At 42.9% G+C, this 23456-nt stretch overlaps 1 long non-coding RNA gene across 1 annotated transcript; it reads left to right on the plus strand.

Moving 5' to 3' along the window:
* Positions 1–16442: 16442 nt before the first annotated feature.
* LOC128597682 (uncharacterized) lies at positions 16443–19977 on the plus strand. The gene is made up of 3 exons (XR_008383315.1): positions 16443–16506; positions 18680–18801; positions 19390–19977. It is a non-coding gene; the product is annotated as an uncharacterized LOC128597682 (long non-coding RNA).
* Positions 19978–23456: the final 3479 nt, after the last annotated feature.

Below are 23456 nucleotides of genomic sequence, written 5' to 3' on the forward strand. Positions count from 1 at the left end.
GCTACAGGTGCCGAGCCAAGGTATACTTCTTATGTGCTACCTCATGCCCGTACTGCTCCTATCATTGTAATGATTATTAATTACCTGTTTACTTACTCTATTCTCCCACTAAACTTTAAGCTTTAGTGAAGACACATTCCATTCTATCTTACTCAAAATTCTATGATCAGCGTCATGTTCAACTTTCGTGAACAAAGACATTTTGGATAAATGAGTGAATGCTAGTCCCATGCAATAGGATGGATAATTCATCTTGTAATCCAGTTCTTTCATGTCCACCTAAAAATATAGTAATAACATAAAGAGTTGTAATGTAGATAGAGCATAGCATAGTGATTTAGAGATCAGCTCTGAAGCCAGACTTCCTGGGTTCAAGTATGACCTTGATCAAAGTACTTAACCATTTTGCTCCTCAGTTTCTTCATCTGTAAAATGGGGTTAACAACAGAATTTACTGCATGTAAATAAATACATATGAAATACTTAGAATAATACTTGCACATAATGAGTAAATACTGGGTCATTACTGTCATAATGACCATAAGAGCAGCAACCACACTTTACCATGAAGAAATGCTATGACAGGGCTGGGTCCCAGTAGCATGCAGGGCTTCCTTAGCAACATGATTCCATGTTCACCTCTTCATTCTATGCCATTCACTGGCAATTTCCACCTACTTTTATAAATTTCTCTGCTGGGCTACAGCCTAACCTTGAAGAAAAGACTCATCTTTGTCTTATTTTTTCTTACCTATACTTTATGCAATAGTTCTTGAATATTCTAAGTTAAGATAACAATTCTACATTTTATTTTTCACGTGCCAAAAGAATAAGAAGGGGGAAAGTTTGTAATACCTCCGTTTTCAATACATTTCACTCTCTTACTAGTGTTTCCTCCTAATGGAAACCATTTTTAAGTTACCTGGCATTAAATAATGCATTAATAATGTGTGTGTGTGGGGGGAGTCTGGCACATTCTTTCCTAAATTTTACCACACATCAACTAGTTGACTTGCTTTCATTCCATTGTATAACTTCACAAGGCCACAAGCCTTCAAAGGCCCCTATCTTAAAAGGGTGCCATTTATCTGAAAAGGCAACAATAGATTCTTAAATGTTTGAGTCAGAATCCGAACTATGTGCTAACTATCCCAAAGCAGTGTGTGACTGGATGCTGCTGGGCCCTGAGGAATGCCGCAGATGGATGGGGATGGTCTCCAGGGCAAAAAGAAGAGGAAGTTGACCAAAGCCTGCTCTGTGGAGAGGGAGATTGTGGGCTTTGGTGGAAGGCTCTGAGAACAAAGAGCCCAGGAAGCTGAGGAGGGGTGGAAAGGGATGCGAGGGCTGGTCAGAGCCAGCCCAGTCTTCTTCAGGTTGGCTGTGCCTGCTCCAGCAGCCTCTGCAGGGGGCGTGAAGTTTGGAATCCTCTGAATGGAAATCCTGCTGCACCCAGAATGTTGCTCTGAAAGTGTTACGCTTGATGTTTGCCCCTGTAAAAATGGGTGGTATTTGTTGGGGGTCCTCACACAGCCACACACAAACCCTGTCTCTTCTTCCTCTTCCTCCTCTCCTCCCAAGACACAAAGGATCTGGCTAGCCCACTCCCTGGGAAGCTCCCACAAAAAGACCCTAACTTTCCAAGCAAGCTGTGAAATGTGCCCACCCTCTATAAAAAAGGTCTCTAACTGCCCTTGGGCGCAGACACCTTCTTCGCACTGCTCAGGCGGGTCACCCCCCCCTTGCTATAAACCCCGCCTGAAATCTCCACTGCAGCCTCATCTCTGGGTGCCATCATTTTCTCCTTTCAGCATGTGTATTGAAGATTATTAAAAACTTGAGCAGAATTGCTTTTGGTGTTAAACTGGTACCAATTGTATCTGAACTGAGAATATTCAAGAACTATTGCAGAAAGTTGTTCTTCCTGTTCTGTTTCCTTCATTACTGGTGAAGGGGCTCCTAGGAGCAGGCAACAAGAAGAAACAGATGGGGTGAGAGTGAGCGAGAGAGAGAGAGAGAGAGAGAGAGAGAGAGAGAGAGAGAGAGAGAGAGAGATGGGCCAACCGCTTACCTGTGGTTACCCTGGGGGCAAACGGACCAAGGTTAGGACTGGGGACTCAAAGACCCTAACACATAGGGGATATGTAGAGGGTGAAGTTGCTTGACCATTCTTATCTCTATCTCCTTATTTGGTGGAAATTCTCTCCCATCACCCAGGGATGTGGGAAGGAATTCCTAATCAAGATGGCCATAATCTGAAACCATAATGAAATGGGTTAAGCACTAAATCTGACCTCCCACAGGCAGCTGGCAATGAAGCAAAGGACAGAGACAGACTCTGATGGAAGTCCCAGGGAGATGCCTGTTCCTCTGCTGTGCAGAGGGGAATGGTGTGGGTGGCAGTGGTTCAGAGCAGCCTGGGGGTGGGGCGGAAAAGGAATTTGCATCTCAGGGCTCAAGCAGATCTGAAAGCTAACATCCTGTTTTGCTGTAGGTTGGGCACATCGGTAGCCGAATGCCTCCTCTGGCCATGGCCAGTCTCAGGAAGCGAGTGTCAGTAGCCTTGCTGATGGGAACCCAGCTGCCGAGGAAGTACCCCTGAAAAAGCTAGAGTCCTGCTCCCACCTGCAACAGGCCCCCTGCCCTCGGTGTACCCCAATTCTAGGACTCCAGACCTTACCCCTCCTCCCCAGAGACATATCAACAGGAAGTCAAGTCAGCTGGAACACTCTGTTCCCTTGACATTTTTGTTTTAATTCTGCAGCTGTGTTTAAGGATGCGTGCTCTGGCTCTGGGTCTGGGTTGTTCTGTCTGCCTGATGCTTTTTTCTCTCACGCCCGGGTAGCTAGTCATGGCTACTCTAAGGTAGGTAGGCCAGAAGATAACTAGGGTTGGTAAGAAGTGGATGGTAAGAAAACACATTAGGGCCTGTAATATTCGCTTTTGATGAGCTAAGGCTGCTAATCTGATCCTTTGCTTGGGAAGAGGAATTCCTAAATCTTTAACAGTGTGCATTGCCCCCAGCTCTCTCCTCACCCCTGGAGTTCACCTCTAGGGGGTATCACAGTGACGTGTGGGGGCGTCTTTTCTCCTCCCTTCGTACAGTTCCTACTTAGATGCCTTTTTCACACACTTTGAGGAAGGAGTTGGTAATTGAATGAACCAGGCTTTTCTCTTTTCTTTTATTCCCTGTCAGTTTATCACTTAAAAAAACAAAAAAACAAGCAAGCCCCAGTTTCCAAAGGCAACTTGGTCCTACTCAAGTTGACATTTCTTAATCTCTTGCGGCTTCAATTCACAGTTCTGTCTCCTTATTTGCCAAATATCCCCTTTAGTATTCAATAGCGCATGGTTCTGAGATGTCTCAGAGGACTACTGTGTTCTTTCCTTGTTGCTTTTCCTTCTACTGCCTCTCATTAATATCTAGAGAGAAAAGACCTCTAAACTTAGAGACCCTGAGTCTCTAAAGTCATCATGTGCCTAGAAAGAAAGTGGTCATCAGTCTGTCCACGTGCTTCCTCCTCAATAGGCCCAAGAAGAGAGTCCTGCATTCATTACGGTAGCCGGTCCACTGGGCTCACATATGTAGGACATCAGGGTTGGCTTTTGAAAACCAGCCAGCAAATAGTTTGTTGTTGGTTACACAGATTTGGGTATACTTTGTCAATTACTCTGCTTGAAACCAAAGCATGAAAGAACATAGCTCACAAGATAGGCCTGGCCCTGCACATCTCCATAAAACCACATCTAAGACTGGGTGCAGTGGCTCACACCTGTAGTCCTAGCCATTTGGCCAAGGCAGCAGGATCACTTGAAACCAGGAGTTCAAGACCAGCCTGATCAAGAGCGACACCCTGTCTCTACAAAAAATTAGAAAAATTAGTCAGGTGTGGTAACACACACCTGTAGTCCCAATTACTTGGAAGGCTGAGGCAGAAAGATTACTCAAGCCTAGGAGGTCAAGGTTGCTCTGAGTTATGATAACCGGACTGCACTCTAGCCTGGGCAACAGAGTGAGATTCTGCCCCAAACAAACAAACAACAACCGCTACCTCCCACACATAAAACCACATCCAGAAAAACCATGTGCAGATTTTCTGTTGCCTATTGACTATCCTGGACTATCATTTCTAATGCCTGACTAGTTTCTACCAGATTTAATATGTTAAAATCAGCCCCCAAACTTTGTTTTAAAAGTAAAACTATAAAAGGCCTACAACTAACATCATACCCAATAATGAAAACTTTCCTCTAAGATGAGAAACAAGGCAAATTTGCCCACTCTTGCTACTTGTATTCAAAATGATACTGGGAAGTCCTACTCAGAGCAATTAGGCAAGAAAATAAATAAAAGAGAAACGAGATGGAAAGGAAGAAGTAAAATTATCTCTGTTCACTGATGACATGATCTTACATATAAAAAAAAAACCTAAAGATGACACACAAAAACATTGTTACTTACTGTAACTAATAAATTCAGCAAAGTCAAAGAATACAAAAAAATCAATGTGTTTCTATACACTAACAATGAACAATCCAAGAAAATAATCCCATTTACAATAGCACTAGAAAGAGTTTAAAATACTTAGGAGTAAACCTAACCAAGTTGGTGAAAGACCCATACACTGAAAGCTACAAAATATTGAAAGAGATTAAAGACACAAGTAAATGAAAAGACACCCCGTGTTCACGGATTGGAAAACTTAATATTATTGAAATGTGCTTATTTACCCAAAGCTATCTATAGATTCAATGCAATTTCTATCTGTCAAAATCTCAAAAGCACCTTTTTGCAGAAATATAAAAAAAAAACAACCCAAATCCTGTGGAATCTCAAGGAACCCTGAATTGTCAAAACAACCTTGAAAAAGAGAACAAAGTTGGAAGCCTCACACTTCCTGAATTCAAAACATACTACAAGGGAACATTAATCAAAGCAATACAGGGCTGACATAAAGACAGACACGTAGACCAATGGAACAGAAGAGAAAGCTCAGAAACAAACCCTCACGTATACTGTTAAATGATCTTTAACAAGGTTACCAAGACCACATGATGGGAAATATAGTCTCTTCAACAATTGGGTTTGGCAAAACTGGGTATCCACGTGAAAAAGAATGAAGTTGGACCCTTACCATATACCAAATACAAAAATTAACTCAAAAAACTAAACCTAAGACCTAAAACTTTAAATATCCTAGAAGAAAACATAAGGGAAAAGCTTCATAATATTGGATTTGGCACTGATTTCTTGGACATGAAACCAAAAGCACAGGCAACAAAAGCAAAAAATAGACAAATGAGACTACATCAAACTTAACTCCTGCACATTAAAGGAAAAAACATTGAAAAGGCCATCTAGACAATGGGAGAAAATAACTGCAAATCATGTGTCTGATAAGGAATTAATATCCAGAATATACGAAGAACTTCTACAACTCAACAAAGAAAACCAAGTAACCTAGTTAAAAAATAGGCAAAGTCCTGAAATAGACATTTCTCCAAAGAAGTCATGTGAATGAATGACCAACAAGCATATGAAAGGATACTCAATGTCTCTGATGGAAATGCAGATCGAAACTATGATGGGATATTATCTCACAACCATTAGGATGACCCCTATAAGGGCGGGGGGAACCTCTAATATAGTAAGTGTTGCCAAGGATATGGAGACATTGGGGGCTTTGTGCACCGCTGATGGGAATGTAAAATAGTTAATCACTATGAAAAATAGGGTGAAGACTTCAAAAACTAAAAATAGAATTACATATGATCCAGCACTCCCACTTTGTCCTGTATATTCAAAAGAAAGGAAAACAGGATCTTGAAGAGATTGTTGCATAATAGCCTAGGGATGTAAGCAGCTCAAATGTCCATTGACAGATGAATGAAATGTGTTCTATACATAACAAGGGAATATTATACAGCCTTTAGAAAAGGAAGAAAATCTTATTATATGCAAGTCATCATGAACCTGGATGATACTTGAAGACATTATATTTAGTGAAACAAGCCAGTCACAAAGAACTATATGAGGCCATTTACATGATATATCTACAGTAGTCAAAATCATGGACCAGAAAGTAGGATGGTGGTTGCCAGGGGCTTTGTGGGGAGGAAAAGGAAGTTGTTTGATAGGTTTAGAGTTTGGGGGGGTCTTTTTTATTGTTGTTTCATATTTTTTATTTCAGATGAATGTGAGGGTACAAATGTTTAGGTTACATTGTTTTCATTTTTTTCTTTTTTTCTTTTTTTTATTTTATTTTTATTTTTTATTTTTTTTGTAGAGACAGTCTCACTTTATGGCTCTCGGCAGAGTGCCGTGGCCTCACACAGCTCACAGCAACCTCCAACTCCCGGGCTTAAGCGATTCTCTTGCCTCAGCCTCCCGAGTAGCTGGGACTACAGGCGCCCGCCACAACGCCCGGCTATTTTTTGGTTGCAGTTCAGCCGGGGCCGGGTTTGAACCCGCCACCCTCGGTATATGGGGCCGGCGCCTTACCAACTAAACCACAGGCACCGCCCACATTGTTTTCATTTTTAAGGTAAAGTTCGCGTTGTAGTTGAGTCCTTTACCCAGGAGGCCGATGAACAGCCTCACATTGTGCACATTAGGGAAGAACCTGTGGATCACCTTCCCTCCCCCCATTCCCATCTTCCTTCTCTTTCCCCTCCCTCACTAGACTAGACTTGTGTTTTTCTTTTGTGTGGGTGTATAGTTGTTTATATACTGGCTTCATATTAGTATTGAGTACATTAGATATTTTTTCCCCATTCTTATGATACTTTACTAAGAAGAATGTGTTTCAACTCCAGCCAAAAAAAGAAGAAAAAAGGAAAATTGAATTATAACATAATAGCATAGAGCACACGAAAGTGCCCTGATCTTAAATGTCCAACTCAATGAGTTCTTACATTTGTGTACACCAGCAGCTAGATCAAGCTGTGAAGAGTGTCTGGTGTCCTGTCCCCACCAATACCACAGTCCAGGGGTAACTTAGTCTAACCTCTATCACCCTCAGTTAGTTATGCCTGTTCTTGAACATCACAGCCAGCAGTGCTGGGTCGGCTTCTTCTGCTTAGCGTTTGCTGTGTTTTTGAAATTCATCCATGTCAGTAGTTTCTTTCTTTTTATTGACACGTAGCATTTTGTTGCATGAACATTGCACAATTAGTTCATCCATTCTTTGACCATTGGATTGTTTCTAGTTTTGTACTATTATGGGTGAAACTGATTTGTGCTATTATGATAGTAGGCTTGTACATGTCTTTTGATAGGTATATCCACACATTTCTCTTGGGAGTATGCCTAGGCATGAACTGCCAGGTCATAGTGCAGACTCTCTAATTTTTAAGGAAATGAATAAAGTAAGTCTTCCAACAACCATATAAAGGAGGCTGCCCTTAAACAAACCTCCAAAAGAGATAATTTGGTGACCCTTCTTTTTCTTACATCAAGAACCTGTCTTGGGTACCTAACCACCATGAGTTCATTCACCATTTATTATTATTATTATTATTATTATTATTATGGAAACGTATAATGACACATAAGCCCAGAGAAACCAGTACAATGAATTTCCCCCTGCCTGCACCCAGTTATCAATACATTCCCAATCCTGCCTCATCTATCTCATAACCATGTTTTCCCCTGGAATATTTTCAGTATGCATCACTGACGGATATAAATTTTTACTTCTGATGTAAAACGTCAGAAAACACAACATCACTATTACATTTAAGAAAAGTAACATGGATTTCTTAGACATAATCTACTATCTTTTCTGTGTTCAAGTTTTCCCATTTGTCTCAAAAACAACAGTGTGTTTGAATCAGGATCCTACGAAAGTCTGCACATCGCATACTGTTGACACTTCTCTGAAGCCTCTTCAAATTTATAACAGCTCTCTCCCTCTCAATCATTTTTTATGTCATTTATTTGTTAAAGAATCCAGTTTATCTGATCTATAGAAATGTCCCCCATTCTTGGTGTTGCTGATTAAATCCTCATGGGTCATACAAGGGCCATCTGCCATATTTCCTGTAAACTGGAAGTTAGAGTTAGAGGCTTGATTAGACTTTGGTTTACTTTTTACTTTTGTAAATTACACATCCTGGATGTCACCGTGTTCTTGTCTAATCCTATCAGGATCTAATCCTATCAGATGTTATCCTATCATAACATCTTCTTGTCTCACTCTGAAAGATACTAAAATTGATCAGAGCTGTCTGCCTTTACACTGCCCTTCTCCCGTTCACTTAGGGCTTTGTTTTCTGTGCTATTCTCAGCCTTCCTTCAGTCCCCACACCCCGCCCACACCCCAGCCCACCAGACACATGTTGCAGTAGCTGGCCTATACTTTATCCACTCAAGCCTGGCAGCAGCAGTGAATTTCATGACTAATCAAAGAGAGTGAGATAATGTGCAAAGCTAAAGGGATTCCCTCCTATCACCACTTCTCAGCCCAGATTTGTGGTTTCTAGTCTCAAAATCCCCCACCACATTGGAAACTACCTTGAAAAGTGAAGCAGTGGAACTCTACCAGGACATGGATGTTTCTATAAAATCTCATAAGTGATTTTCTGAGATTGGCTTGTGATGTCCTGTATGGGAGAACACACTTCTTTCTAAGAGAGATCACAGGTAGAAAACATCGCTTGAGCCCAAGAGTTTGAGGTTGCTGTGAGCTGTGATGCCACAGCACTCCACCCAGGGTGATAGTTTGAGACTCTGTCTCAAAAAGAAAATAAATAAATAAATAAATAAAATAAAGAGAACGCCTTTATAACAGTGAGTTTACTAGCACTGGCTATAGGCTGTCCAGTTAAATTTGAATTTCAGATCATCAATGAATGATTTTTAGTATAAATATGTCTCACGCAATAACTAATCTGAAATTCAACTTGAATTTGGTGTCCTTTTTGCCCCAGTAACATGATAGAATCCGTTCTTTTTTCTGTTTCTTTTTCTTTCCTGAAAATATTCATGGCAAAATCCTAATCATCACCAAGTCAACACAATAAGTCAAATGAAGTTATCCTGTACACAATAAAGAGCATGTAGTCTGCAAACAAGTGGTTTGTTTTCCAGGGTCTGGTCCTGGCTAGCGAGTTCTGGGGGAGAAGAGGATTGTGGTGGGGTACAGACGTCAGTGAGTGGTACTAGACCAGTTTTCTTACTAGAGACTTGGCTTCTAAGTCTAGCTATTTCTCTGACTGGTTAGATGATTGTGGGCAAACCACGCACCTTCTCTTGGTCTTGTTCCCCATTTGAGAACTGGGGATGATAATTCTGCAGTGGGTTGTGAGGCATTGGTCAGATCATATACAAAGTCGTTCAGTAAATGGTGTTTGAAATTGAAGAGGAACAGGAGGAATCAGCATTTCCAAGTTTTTTATTTTCATTCTTCTACGAGTCCCTTTTCTTCTCCTCTTAACCTCTGGTGCCTCAAGGACCCCCAGGCCTTCAAGTGGTGATGGGGACCCCAGGCAGGCACCTCCGCCCAAGGGCTCTGCTGCCAACCTGAGATAGAGCATCTGAGACGTAGCCAGTGCTCTCAACCTGCTGCCCCTCTCCTGCTGCAGAGACAAGGCAGCAGAGAGAACTGCAGTGCTGGGCAGGTCCACTGAGCAGGCAACGGTGAAATTAACAAATGCCAAGACCCAAATCGGATTCTTCCAGGCTGTGAGGCCATCAGAAACAAGCTGAAGGATATGTGAAAAGGTGCACAGATCTGAGAGAAAATCAAAGTCCCGTGTAGCTGGGCTGGTGGGGAGGAACAGGGCTGGATTTGGACATGTGAAGATGTTTGCACTTTATCCAGTAAGAAAATAGGTGGTGTGGCAAGGGCTATTTTGCAGGGGTCAGATTTGCAGTTTAGGAAGATGACTCTGGCCTGCGGCTGAGGTGGGAGGATCACTTGAGCCCAAGGAGTTCAAGGTTACAGTGAGTTACAGAAGCAATCAGAAGCAATACATTTGCAGACAGGAAAACAAGCCAAGTTCTCATCAGCTAAGACACAATGAAGGCCTATGCTGGAGAAGAAGAAAGGGTTTTGGAAGATACTATGAGATTGATTTGCCAGGAGGTAAGCACCAGGATACCAGGGTGGGAGTGGGTGTTGGGGGTAAGTAGAGGAGCTGAGAATAACTTAAACTTTCAGAATAGGGCTATCAGGTTTATCAAATGAAAATATAGGCTATCGGCTCAGCGCCCGTAGCACAATGGTTACAGCACCAGCCACATACACTGGAACTGGCGGGTTCGAACCCAGCCCAGGCCAGCTAAATAACAATGACAACTGCAACAAAAAATAGCTGGGCATTGTTTGGGTGCCTGTAGTCCCAGTTACTTGAGAGGCTGAGGCAAGAGAATTGCTTAAGCCCAAGAGTTTGAGGTTGCTGTGAGCTGCGACATCACAGCACTCTACAGACGGTGACATAGTGAGACTCTGTCTCAAACAAAAACAAACAAAAAAACTATAGGCTGTCCAGTTAAATTTGAATTTCAGATCATCAGTGAATGATTTTTAGTATAAATATGTCTCATGCAAAAACCTAATCTGAAATTCAACTTGAATTTTGTGTCCTGTATTTTATTTGGCAACCTTATTTCAGAATCATCTCCCTAAAATGCAAATCTGATCTGTTTAAACTCCTGTTATCTGATTGGGCACAGTGGCTCACACGTATAATCCTAGCACTCTGGAAAGCTGAGGTGGGTGTATTGCTTGAGCTCAGGAGTTTGAGATCAGCCTGAGCAAGAGTGAGACCCCATCTCTACTAAAAATAGAAAATATTATCCAGGCATCCGTGGGTGCCACATGGTAGTATCAGCTACATGGGAGACTGAAGCAGGAGAATTGCTTGAACCCAGGAGTTTGAGATTGCTGTGAACTAGGCTGATACCACAGCACTCTAGCTGAGGGCAACAGAGTGAGACTCTGTCTCAAAAAAAAAAAAAAATAAATAAATAATTAAAAAATAAGAAAAAAATATCCTAGCTGAGAATGGTGGTATAGTGCCATTAATCCCCAGCTACTTGGGAGGCTGAGGTGGGAGGATCACGTGCGCTCAGGAGTTCAAGGTTACAGTGAACTATGATCTGGCCACTGCACCCGAGCCTGATTCAACCAAAGAGTCGGGATAGTGTAGTAAACAGCATTTTCCCAGCAGCACCTTTTGTTTCAACATCATGAGCCACCTGTTCTGTCTTTGTCCAATGTTTTTAAGATTTGCAGTAAATTCAGTTACTTTAATTATTTTAGTTACTTTAATTTAGCTCGTCTAAAGTAAGGATATCCATGAAATCACCAATTCAATGGGCTATATTTTTCTATACCTATTACAGTAAACACATGACTATAAAACAACTTTTTTACTCCTAAACTACCTAAAATTGGCATGTATACTTTTGGGAAATACCAGTAGGGCAGGGAGAGCTGTGCTGAGGCAGGTTTGGCCTGACTCACATTCTACCAGCCTAGAGCCTCAGTCACTGTCTGGAGGGGGAGGAGAATGCCCCACTGTGTTTGCAAACCCCAAACTTGACCAGACTAGATTAGGATGAGAGTGATAGTCAGGCTTCTGATAAAAATAGGCAAGTGGGAACTGGAGCTCAGCCACCAGAAATCCATCAGGTCCCAGAAGGATAGAGTTGCATACAGTGCTGGGTCTCCCTACCAGAGAGGAGCCGCATGGGGACTGGTGAGGGCCAGAATGTGGCTGGAGGTTGTGGCTGAGGAGTCCAGGCCTTCAGATGAACACCGCCTCTCTCTGCAGGCTGGAAGCTGATATTTAAGAATGCTTGTTGTGGGATTTGGACACAGACTGTGATCTACCAGCTTGCACAATGTCTAATTGTTCCTGATTTGCTAAGAAAGCTTCTCCTGATACTTGGTAGCAGTTCAGGTTGATGTCAGCACCTGGGCCATCCAGCATAGAGGTTTTCCCAGGTTTCTCAGTGGAGACTCGAGCCACCAGAACTGTGACACTCTGAATTTGAACCAACCAGAGATTCTTGCCTGGCAACCTCTGACCCCAAAGGTCATTCCAAGAGCCCAGAGGCTCTGATCATGATCTCAGCACTTCATCCACATAATGGCCCCCACTGTTGTGTTTCCCAAATGCTACAAGGCTCTCCTCCTTCCAGGTTTCACTGACCCACTGCTGCTTATTAAAAGACTCCTGGACTCTGCCAGCGTTACCTGAAGCCCTCCCTCTCTCTCTCAAAATCGAGGCCCCTTGGTGAGAGCTGATAATCCCTGGGATACATTTCCCTGGGTGCTTTTCCTTGGTGAGCTGGTGAGGTAGGAGACAATACTCCTGTGTCATGGGCTGTCCTGCACAGGCAAGGCAGGGAGGCTGGGCAAGAGGGACAGTATCAAGTATCAGCTATGGGCTAAGCATTGTACAAAGCTGTCCCTCACAATCATCCCAGAGGCAGATAGCATCATCTTCATTTTACAGAGGAGGAAACTTAAACTCAGAAAGATTAAGTAACTTGCATGGGACAGGAAAAAAAAAAACACAGCTGAAAATAGACCTCGGGCTTTCTGACCTTAACTCTGGTGCTCTTTGAGTCATGGCACTTACTATGAACTTGAGAGAAAGGATGAATTGTTGGCTTGGTTTTAAAGCAATAAGAATTAGCAGGGACACCTGGGTGCCTAAGGATGAGTCCCAACACAGCAAGTATAATTTAGGAAATATCCGTGGAATCACCAGTTCAATGGGCTGTATTTTTCTATACCCATTACAGTAAACACATGACTATAAAACAATTTTTTTACCCCCCTACTACCTAAAACTGGCATGTATACTTGGAGAGCTGTGCTGAGGCAACGCCAGGCAGAACTGGTGACTAGTGACTTGCCCTCCAAGCTGCAATACGTCCTCTTCTTTCCTTACTGTCCCACACAGCCTTCTCCCCTCATGCCTATTATCAGATACATATACCCACATTAGTTAGAGTAAAACATTAGGCTTTTGTGACAAAGAAACCCCCAAATGCAATGGCTTGCATTTAAGTTCATTTCTCTCTCACTTAAAATTCCAGTATACCAGTATGCCCCCCAAAGCTGTCTCAGCTCCTACCATCACACTCTGAATCCCTGCCATCAGGATGGGGGAGAGCACACAACTTCTTTTGAAAGGTCTGGTCTGGGAGATTATACATATCACTTCTCTTCATATCTTACGTTGGTGCAAACATCATGACACCAACAATGGTAGCTGCAAAGGAAGTTGGGTAATGCAGTCTCAGCTGCATTGTCACATATGCAGGAAAAACGCTGTTGCTATAGTACAGAGATGTGACTTGATAGCCCTTTATGTTTTCTTTAGGAAGTTTGGACTGAGAGTCAGATTACCTGGTTTACAGACACCTCTCTCCCACTCAGGCGTGATCTTGGCAAGTTGTACAACTTCTCTGAATCTCGGTTTTTTCCTCTGTGCAATTAGGTAGCCGCAACTAGTCTGCCTATCCCACTGGGATGTGAGGAGGCCAAATTCACTAATGTTTTGGAGTGCCCAGTCTTGCCTAGAAGGTCACATGAAAAGTGAAGGGCCTCTTTATTCAGTATTTGTTTAATTGTAAGTAGTTGGTGTTGGCCCCCCAGCTTGGTTTAGGATGCAAACCACATATCTGAAATTCTTCTGTATTGTATTTCTACTCTGGGAGTGGGAGGGCTGGAGGGATCTTTATAGCAATCTATTCACTTCTGCTGGTCAGCCTGTACCTGTCCCCAGAGCCCTGCCACTCTCCTGGGCTCCTGTTCCGCCCTTGGGTGAGAGTTACAGCAACCAGCCCTACTGGCTCCTGCTGAGCTATAATCACACGTGGCTGATGAAGGCCCTGAAACTTACTCCTTTCAAAGAGAGAACCCTGGAATAGGACCAGCAGGAAGAAACCCAGCAAACAACCCCCCTTCACATGCAACAAATCACGAAAGTCAACCTTGGCATGCTTTGGCACCTCTGGCTTAGCTGGTATGACACTCTGCAGTGTGTGTTACTTAGAGCAGAACCAGTTCTTACCTGCTAGCCTCTAAGCTCCTTAAGGAAGGAAGGAAAGAAACCTTTTCTCTGCATCTATCACATTAATGCACATAAGCAATGTGCCAGCATTGATCCCTCACCCAGCCTCACTGCCAGCAGGGATTACGACTTCCTTCTTGACAGACCAGGAGCCGAAGGTTGAAAGAGGACCTTGTTCACCACCACACAGCCATCAAGTGAAGGAGGCAGGATTTGAATCCAGGACCTCCCATGCCGAGTCCTGCCCCTTACGTGGTGGCATGATTATTTTTACTGCAGTTGAGCATGAAGGGTAGAAACCGTGTGTTTATTGTACCCTCCCACCCTCTGTGGGCCCCCAGAGAGTTATAGTGGATAGGCTTTCACACCATTTTAATCTCGGGCAGCACACAGCACCGTACCTGACATGGGAAGCAGGTCATTATAATATTGGTTGGATACGCTGAAGTTGTTGGATTTATATTTTTAAAAAGAACCATAGCTGCATTCCAAGAGTTGAAAGTGAATGTGCCTTGCACAGCCTTCCTGGGAGGAGGATTGTCATGCAGATGAAATAAGCAAATGAAATCAGGGGCCAGGTTTACTGGACACAACTGTCCATGCTTGGCTTCCTAACAGAACCAGAGCAGGAGTTAACTGAGGGCTGACTGTGGTTAGTGTCTGGGCCATGCTTACAGGTAGCAATCTGTGGCAAAAGCAGATGGCATCTTTGGCAAGCATCCCCCCCAGGACAGAATTTCCCATGAGGTATGTGCAGGGTAACCATCCACGATGGGTTACCCTGAAAGCCTATCTTGGCATGGTTCAGTTTCATAGCTGTTATCCCAAAGTCCCTAGAAACATACATGCATTGGGCAGGTAATGAGTCTTGCTTTTGAATTTGGAAAATATGATTACAGCAGGCATGTGGAATGTGCCTTTTATTGCTTCCTGCCAGTAGATCAAAGGCAGAGGGGCCGGCCAGCCCAGGTCAGCCTGTCTCACCTAGGGAAAGAGAGGGCCATCTGCTCAGGTCAGGAAGCCAGGGAGAGCCTTTGATAGAAAGAAAAAAAAAGAAAAAGAATTTAAAGAACCAGAGCAGGGTTGTGTCCTGAGAATTCAATGGTCCCCCAACAACAAAGTGGTAACAGGAAAAGACCAACAGAAGAGGCAGAAACTGCTCTTTTGATTTGATTGTGCAAAGGAAGGAGGTGACCCAAGGCCTTTTGGGACACACACAGAAGTGTGTTTGCGGAAGTGAGAGCTCTCCCCAAGATGTCTTCAAATTAGAGGCCAACCCTCGGCTGCAGCCACAGGGCCAGCTGGGGGCAGGGAAGCTTTGTGGCTCTGGCTCTTTCCACACTCGGTAGGATCACCCGCAGGTAAGGGTGCCCCTTACAAGCACAGCCAAATCATGCCAAAGCCTGTCCATTTTCTAGGATCAATCTGTTAATCCCTTAACTCCCATCCCCAGCCAGATAGGTCCCTAGGGTTTAAGCTTTGTGCTAGGACTCAGGAGACCTGGGGTCGCATCCTTATTCTCTAATCAGCTCTGAAGCTCTGGGCACCTCACTTCCCCCTCATGTCTGTTCCACCGCTTAATAGACAAGACTTACAGAGTTCTAGAGTGCTTACTGCAGACTTTGTCCTGATGTGACTCAACACTAAAAATGCTCAAACATGTGCATTTTCTTCAGTCCAGTAAAATCTGTGCGATCCACATGTATGGTTCATTCATTCTTTTCCTTAAAATGTGTGTGATCCACACGTTATCCATTCATTCTTTTCCTTAATCATGTATTGAGTACTACTCTATGTCAACACTGCTAAGAAAAAAATAGTATCAGCTTCTACGTACTGAGTCCCTCCTGGGTGTCAGGAGCTGTGTTAGATGTTCTAGATCACTTGCCTCATTTAGTCCTCCCCACAGCTCTGTGAGATAAAACCTCCATTTTTAGGGCAAGAAAAGGTTAAGCACCAGGCTGGGCGGCTCATGCCTGTAATCCCAGCACTTGGGAGGCCGAGGCGGGTGGATTGCCTAAGCTGACATGTTTGAGACCAGTCTAAGCCAGAGGGAGACCTTGTCTCTAAAAATAGCTGGTGTTGTGGCAGGTACCTGTAGTCTCAGCTACTTAGGAGGCTGAGGTAAGAGAATCGCTTAAGCCCAAGATTTTGAGCTTGATGTGAGCTGTGATGCTATAGCACTCTACCAAAGGTGACAAAGTGAGACTCTGTTAAAAAAAAAAAAAAGAAAGAAAAAAAAGAAAAGGTTAAGCAACTTGCCCTAGGTCATTCATCTTTCATTCTAGGTCAGAATCCAAAGCTGTTATTTTAATACTCTAGTTCTGTCCTTGCAGAGATAAATGAGATGCCGTTGTCCTGATTTCATGGAGATTCCAACCGGCAGCCCAGTGTCAGAAGGTCAGTTTGTAGGCTGAGAGCCCTGGCATTGTTCCTTGGGTACATTAGGACAGGCCACGCTTGGAAAACCTGGTGAGCCTAGGACACATGGCTGTCCTCTTTTCTCTTCATGTCTCCACCTACGAGTTCCATGGACTTTGTTTGCCACAAGAATTTCTGCACCATGAATATTATAAACTGCAGAAACAGTGCCCTCGTGTGTCAGGAGTGCAGTATACATCTGAACTCAGGAAAAAGACTCATTTTAAACAACCTTAAAACTATGGAACTCTTTCATTTTTGCTTTTTTCCTGTTTGTTTTCGTTTTTTATTTTCCCTCTCTGAAGCATGCTGGAGAGAAGTGGTGAAAAGTTGCTAAACCTACCGAACTTCATCTAGAGGCAAATTACTAGGCACCAGGACCAGCAGGAGAGGATGAAGGGAGGTGATTCTGGATTACAGGTGGCCTTCCATATCCCGAGGTTCCACATTTGGAGTCAACCAAACGTGGATTAAAAATGTGGCAAAAAATATTTCACTAAGTTCCAAAAGGCAAAACTTGAATTTAACGTACTCCAAGTACTACACTGAACCCAGAAGAAAAAAGTATAGGCATCGTATAGACATTAGAAGTAATGTAGAGATGATTTAAAGTACACGGGAGGATATATGTAGGTTATATGCAAGTTACTACCCCATTTTATATCAGAGACTTGAGCGTCCTCAGATTTTGGTATCTTGGTATCTTTTTCTTGTTCTTTCCACAAAGGATTATCAATCATTTACTTAAAACACTTCGAGTGAAAAAGACACTACCTATACTTTAATGGATATGATGAAGGTAAGTACGTGTAACAATAAGGTCAATGGTATGACAGGTACAAAGTAATGCATACCATAGCGTCCTACACACTTGCTCAAGTAGGTCACAGGGAAATTTCTCAGAAACCAAAGAGGAACAATTGTTACCGATAGTAATTGTTGTTATCATCTGCATTAGATTAAAATGAAGCAGCTGTTCTTTGGAAGTATTATGCTTTCTGATACGGAGACCTGACCAGTTCTCCTACGATACTTACAAAGAAAGGACTGTGCTATGCGGCCAGTGTGCTCAACACCAGCCCCACAGTGGCTCCCTGATGACTCCCTTCCATTCCTTCTCATTACACTATTCAAAGCAAGGCTGATAACGTAACTCCAGAGCATAACTCAGCAAAAACAAATCCAGACACAGGGCTGAAACTATACAATCCAATAGGTGATTCTCAGATACTTTGATATATTTCAAGAATAAAATTTAGAATAGTCTAAAAAAAAAAAAAAAACAAAAAGACTGCACATTCTTAACAGATCTACCTCAGATGTTACTTCTCCTGACCAGGCTTTTGATAAAACTGAACATGGCAGACCATGACGTTGTAACATCTCAAAAAAAAGCTTAGCTGTTGATAAAAAGGAAGATCATCTCGTTTTTTTAATAATTAAAGGGGAAAAGAATAAAGTCTTTTGAAGAGAATGAAGGATTCTATACAGACGCATAGAGAGTGGATTAAGGGAGTACCTAGAAGCAGAAGCCAAAATCTCTTTCAAAGAACAGTTCAGGATCTTCTGTAGCTTGGGAAGGAAAGAAAGAGACATCAAAATGATTCTCAAATGTCAGCGTGCAGAGGAATTACTAGGAGATCTGTTTAAAGTACACAGTCTCAAGACCCACCAGGTAGATTCTGATTCCATTGCTGTCGAGTGGGCCAAGGAATTATTTAAGAAACCCTTTGGTGAAAATATTTCAGACTGTATATGGAACCAGTACATTGTACCTCACGATTGCATTATTGTACACAGCTATGATTTAATTAAAAAAAAAAAAAGAAAGAAACCTTTAGGACAGGGATGCTGTCTTAAAGCAAGGTCATGATAGCTTCAGCTGGGGGAAAAACTCAAAGGAAATGCTAAGGATTTCTCACTTGGACAAAAATCTCTCAACAGAACACCTTAACTTACATTAATTTCAAGCTGTAGTTTCCTGGGAAATCCTCTAGGACAAATTAGTTTGGAATTGTGGCCCTGAAGTTGATGAACATTTTGATCTGCTGTATGGAATTGCTGTTATAAGCCAATTTATGTTGCAGGATGCCTGCCAACATGGATTTAGTCTATTTTAGAGTTCTTTGTCACAGAAGGGAGGTTCAGAGGCTGACAGTGCTGGGCGGGTATCGTGTCCTGTAATGGCACTGACCTGGGCTCCTTTCATCCCTCTGGTCTTCAGCAAGTGGCTTCTACCTCACGCCCCAGACGGCTGCTGGAGCTCCGGCCATAGTTCTACACTGCAGATAGCAGAAGAGAAGGGCCCAGACAGATGTACTCCCTCGCTTTAAGGACATCTTCCAGGTTTGTACTCAGGTCATCTGCTTACATTTCACTGACCAGAACTTTAGGCTCATGCCCATTCCTAGCTACAAAGAGCTAGGGGAGGGGGAAGATGAGCCTGGGAAATGTAATCTTTATTTTGGACGACTGGATGCCCAACTAAACATGGAGGTTGATTACTAAAGGAAAATGGGGAAATAGACATTTGGGGACATCTACCAGTCTCTGCCATAGCCATTTATGGACATAGATTGAGTGACAAGACTAATCATCTCTTGAAACTAGCCATGATGTTACTATCAGCTAAAGAAAACATCAGGCTTTTAAGGAATTTAAGTTAGTTTTATTCAGAGTCTTACTGAAGATTGCAATCTGGGACAGCCTTTCAAAGAGTTTCTGGTGGACTACCCCAAAGCAATGTTTGAGCCCCCAGCCAGGTGGCAGAGGCTCTGCAGTTACGCTAGAGCAGAGTCTCATCAAATTTGGATGTGAGAATGCATCTATTTATATATTACCAAGGCATAATCATTAATCCTGTCAGACATTATCTTATGTACAGGAAAAGACAAGGTCTCATGGAGCCTTTCTTTTTCTTTTAAATAAATGCAGTCGGAGTCGCCAACAGCCAGGAGGGAATATGCCCAGGTTTTATTGTGACTACTGTGATACACATCTCACCCGTGACTCTCCATCTGTGAGAAAGACGCACTGCAGGGGGAGGAAGCACAGAGAGAATGTGAGGGAACTACCAGAAGTGGATGGAGGAGCAGGCCCAGAGCCCGACTGACAAAACAACAGCTGCATTTCAACAAGGAAAAAGACCTCCTACTCCATTCTCGGCTCCTCCTCCTGCAGGGGCGAGGATTCGACCTCCCCCAATCTTCCGGGTCCTCCTCATCCTGGTATGAAGCCAGCACCCCATCTGTGGGGCCCTCCCATGATGCTGATGATGTGTCGTCCTCCTCCTGGGATGATGCCCGGGGGATGGGAGGTCACATGCCAGTGATGCCCGGGCCCCCAATGATGAGACCTCCTGCTTGTCCCATGATGGTGCCCACTGGTCCTGGAATGACTCGACCAGACAGATAAGGGTAGAGGGGAGTTTTCTTTCTTTCTTTCTTTCTTTTTATTTCAGCTTTTGGCCGGGACTGGATTTGAACCCGCCACCTCTGGCATATGGGGCCTGCACCTACTCCTTTGAGCCACAGGCGCTGCCCGAGGAGAGTTTTTTTTTTTTTTTGTAGAGACAGAGTCTCACTTTAGGGCCCTCGGTAGAGTGCCGTGGCCTCACACAGCTCACAGCAACCTCCAACTCCTGGGCTTAAGCGATTCTCTTGCCTCAGCCTCCCGAGTAGCTGGGACTACAGGCGCCCGCCACAACGCCCGGCTATTTTTTGGTTGCAGTTTGGCCGGGGCTGGGTTTGAACCCACCACCCTTGGTATATGGGGCCGGTGCCTTACCGACTGAGCCACAGGCGCCGCCCCAGGAGAGTTTTCTTTATGTCAGTTTTGTATCACTTGTTCTGCTTCAGCAGGAGATGGTGGTGCTGTGACGCTGGGCGTTTTCTTAATAGCACGATAAGGAAGACTTGCGCTCCCTTCCTATCAAAGAGAGAATAAGGATAGTTTTGAAGGGAAGAAGTGGAACCCAAAAAGGGGCAGTTTTCATCTGTATTGTGAAATGTGAAAATAAAATTGTTAACTGTTTTAGTTTTAAAAAAATAAAATAAAATAAAATAAATGCAATGATTCAGGCAAGAGGCGTGGGAACTCATGCCCCACCCTGCTTATCACCTTCAAGCCATTCCTCGGGAAGGCTGTGCTGAGACACTGAGCTACACCGAGGAGCAGAACGTGGCTTCTTCACAGCGAGGGCCAACTCTGTGGCTGTCCAGAGGCACTTGGTCTCACATTGCCCAATGGACAATGTCAAAGCCACGTCACCTCTCTGAGGAAAAAACATTTTCTGATCTGAATAGCAAATGCCCATGCTCCTTCCTATATGTGAGCAAAGCAGTTCGTAAGATACACACTGAAAAGGTGTGAGGTCACCATCCTTCTGCTTTTTTCCATCCCTATTGTTTTATTATTTTCTTTTAATTTTTTTTTTATTTTTTGAGGCAGAGTCTCACTCTTTCACCCTGGGTAGAGTGCCATGGCATCATACCTCACAGCAACCTTAAACTCTTGGGCACAAGCAATCCTCTTGCCTCAGCCTCCAAGTAGCTGGGATTACAGGTGCCCACCACAATGCCCAGCTACTTTTAGAGACAGGGTTGTGCTTTTGCTCAGGCTGGTCTCAAACTCCTGTGCTCAAACAATCCACACACCTCACCCGCCCAGAGTGCTAGGATTTTCCCTGTTGTTTTAAATTTTTTTACACATGTAACACACACTTGTGACAAACCCAAGCAGCACAGAACAGTAAAAAGTAAAAAGAGCAAGTTTCCTCTTGTCGAAACCCCTCTTTCCTCCCAATCCCATCTCAAGGGCTGCTTTGCTTAACCTTCTGGGTGTTTCTTTCCAAGCAAGATTTACGTCTCCCACTCAAAATTGTTTCCTGATCTGTCAGGACTCCACACTTGCTCTGACTTCCATTTTGCTTTGCTCCATTTCAGTGTGGCATTTTCCAGCTACTCACTGCAAGGAGGGAGACAGTGGGGGCCGAAGATGTCAAATGCTAAAAGTGAAAGAGGCTTGAGAAATCACAGTGCACTCTCACAAACTAAGCCTTGGTTTCTGTTGAAATGCAGATGAGATGAAGCTTGTTCTTTTTTACCCATTTGATGTAAGAAATTTTCTTCATCTTGTAACATTTTTCATATAAAAGCAAATAGGTAACGTGTATGTGTATGCAAAGTAGTAACATAATGAAACCTGTGTATCACCACCAATTTATAACCTGCTTTGTTACCAGCACCATCTAAAATACCTGTGTATCTCTCCTTCCAGCCCTCCACTTCCCCACCAGAGGGTGTGTGATCCTGAATTTTGTGTTTTAATTCATTTGGTTTTTTAAAAAATAGTTTTTACTGCAGATGTTTATATGTAGAAACTCCATGTTAGCTTTACTTTTTTTTTTTCAGATTAAAAAAGGGATTATATAAGGTATTGACAGCCTTCTGCAACTTCACTTCTTTTTCATTCAACTTTACATTTCCAAGATGCATTCAGTGTTAATGCAGGTAGCTGGAGACTGATTTTCCATTGTTGTATAATATTCCATTGCATGAGTATTCCACAAATTATTTACCCATCCTCTTATGGATGGAATTGGGTAGATGCTGTTCTGTTTTGGTTTGACCTTGCTCTTAGGAAATTACTACCCTGAACATGTCCCCTAATATATGTGAGCAGGAATTTCTCTAGTGCTATTATTAGGTCATTAAATCTGAAATATCCAATTTCAAATCAAAAGTTATTATACAGGCAGTCTCCCAGTTATGAACAAGATAGGTTCTGTAGGTTTGTTCTTAAGTTGAATCTGTATGTAAATGAGAACAGGTACATTTAACTCTTTCTTGAAATAGCCTCCATTCATAAGAACGAGTTGTACATAAATGAGATGTTTATAACTCAGGGACTGCCTATATCTCAAACAAGAAGCACACACTTTGAATCAAAGTGTGCTCCTAAACTATGACACTTTGATGAATACTCAGTTTTGGACAATGGTCCGATATTGTTCGAATGGTAACATTGAACTTTGCTGCTAATTCACTTGTAGGTTGAGATAGATCCACTTCTACCATGGCTTTTGGTTTATAATTATCCATCTTGGTCTCAGGTCACCCATGTGACTCATTTTTAAGATTAAAGTCACCAGAATGGAACATCTGGGACCATGGATGTACTGTATTCATTAGTCACATCCTTCCTAAACACCTCGTTTATACACGTATTTTGAGCTGCTTGCACTGCACTAGTTCCACTGTGGAACTCAGATTCAAAAATAACACAAAATTTCTACTTATCCATGGTTTCACAAAAATTGCTCTAAAAAAAATTTGAAAGGAGAGCGGCGCCTGTGGCTCAGCAGGTTAGGGGATAGGCCGCATATACCAAGGGTGGCGGGTTCAAACCTGACCCCGGCCAAACTGCAACAAAGAAATAGCCGGGCGTTGTGGTGGGCTCCTGTAGTCCCAGCTACTCGGGAGGCTGAGGCAAGAGAATAGTTTAAGCCCAGGAGTTGGAGGTTGCTGTGAGCTGTGTGACACCACGGCACTCTACCGAGGGTGATAAAGTGAGACTCTGTCTCTACAAAAAAAAATTTTTTTTGAATGGGGGCAAGACATGATTGCAAGAGGGACATTGCCTAACAATTGCAATCAATGTAACCTGGCTTATTGTACCCTCAATGAATCCCCAACAATAAAAAAAAAAAAATTTTTTTGAAAGGTAATCACAAGTCAAAAAATATATTTGAAAGAATGAGGATGAACCTTCACAATAAAATAAAAATCCATATAGTGTCAAAGTGAAATGTTAGAGATATTAACTGTCAAACTTAATACTTAAGGAAATCAAACATTTCATACTTAATAATCTAAAATTCCCATGATGAGTGGTAAGATATATGTCTGTCTAACTTTTTTTTTAATTAAAAAAAAATTTAGCATCATCAAGTATCAAGCAATGTTTAGAAGGTAATGACAAATTGTTTTCCATGGTGGCTA

The sequence above is a fragment of the Nycticebus coucang genome, chromosome 10 (genome assembly GCF_027406575.1).
Source record: "Nycticebus coucang isolate mNycCou1 chromosome 10, mNycCou1.pri, whole genome shotgun sequence".
Lineage (NCBI taxonomy): Eukaryota > Metazoa > Chordata > Mammalia > Primates > Lorisidae > Nycticebus > Nycticebus coucang.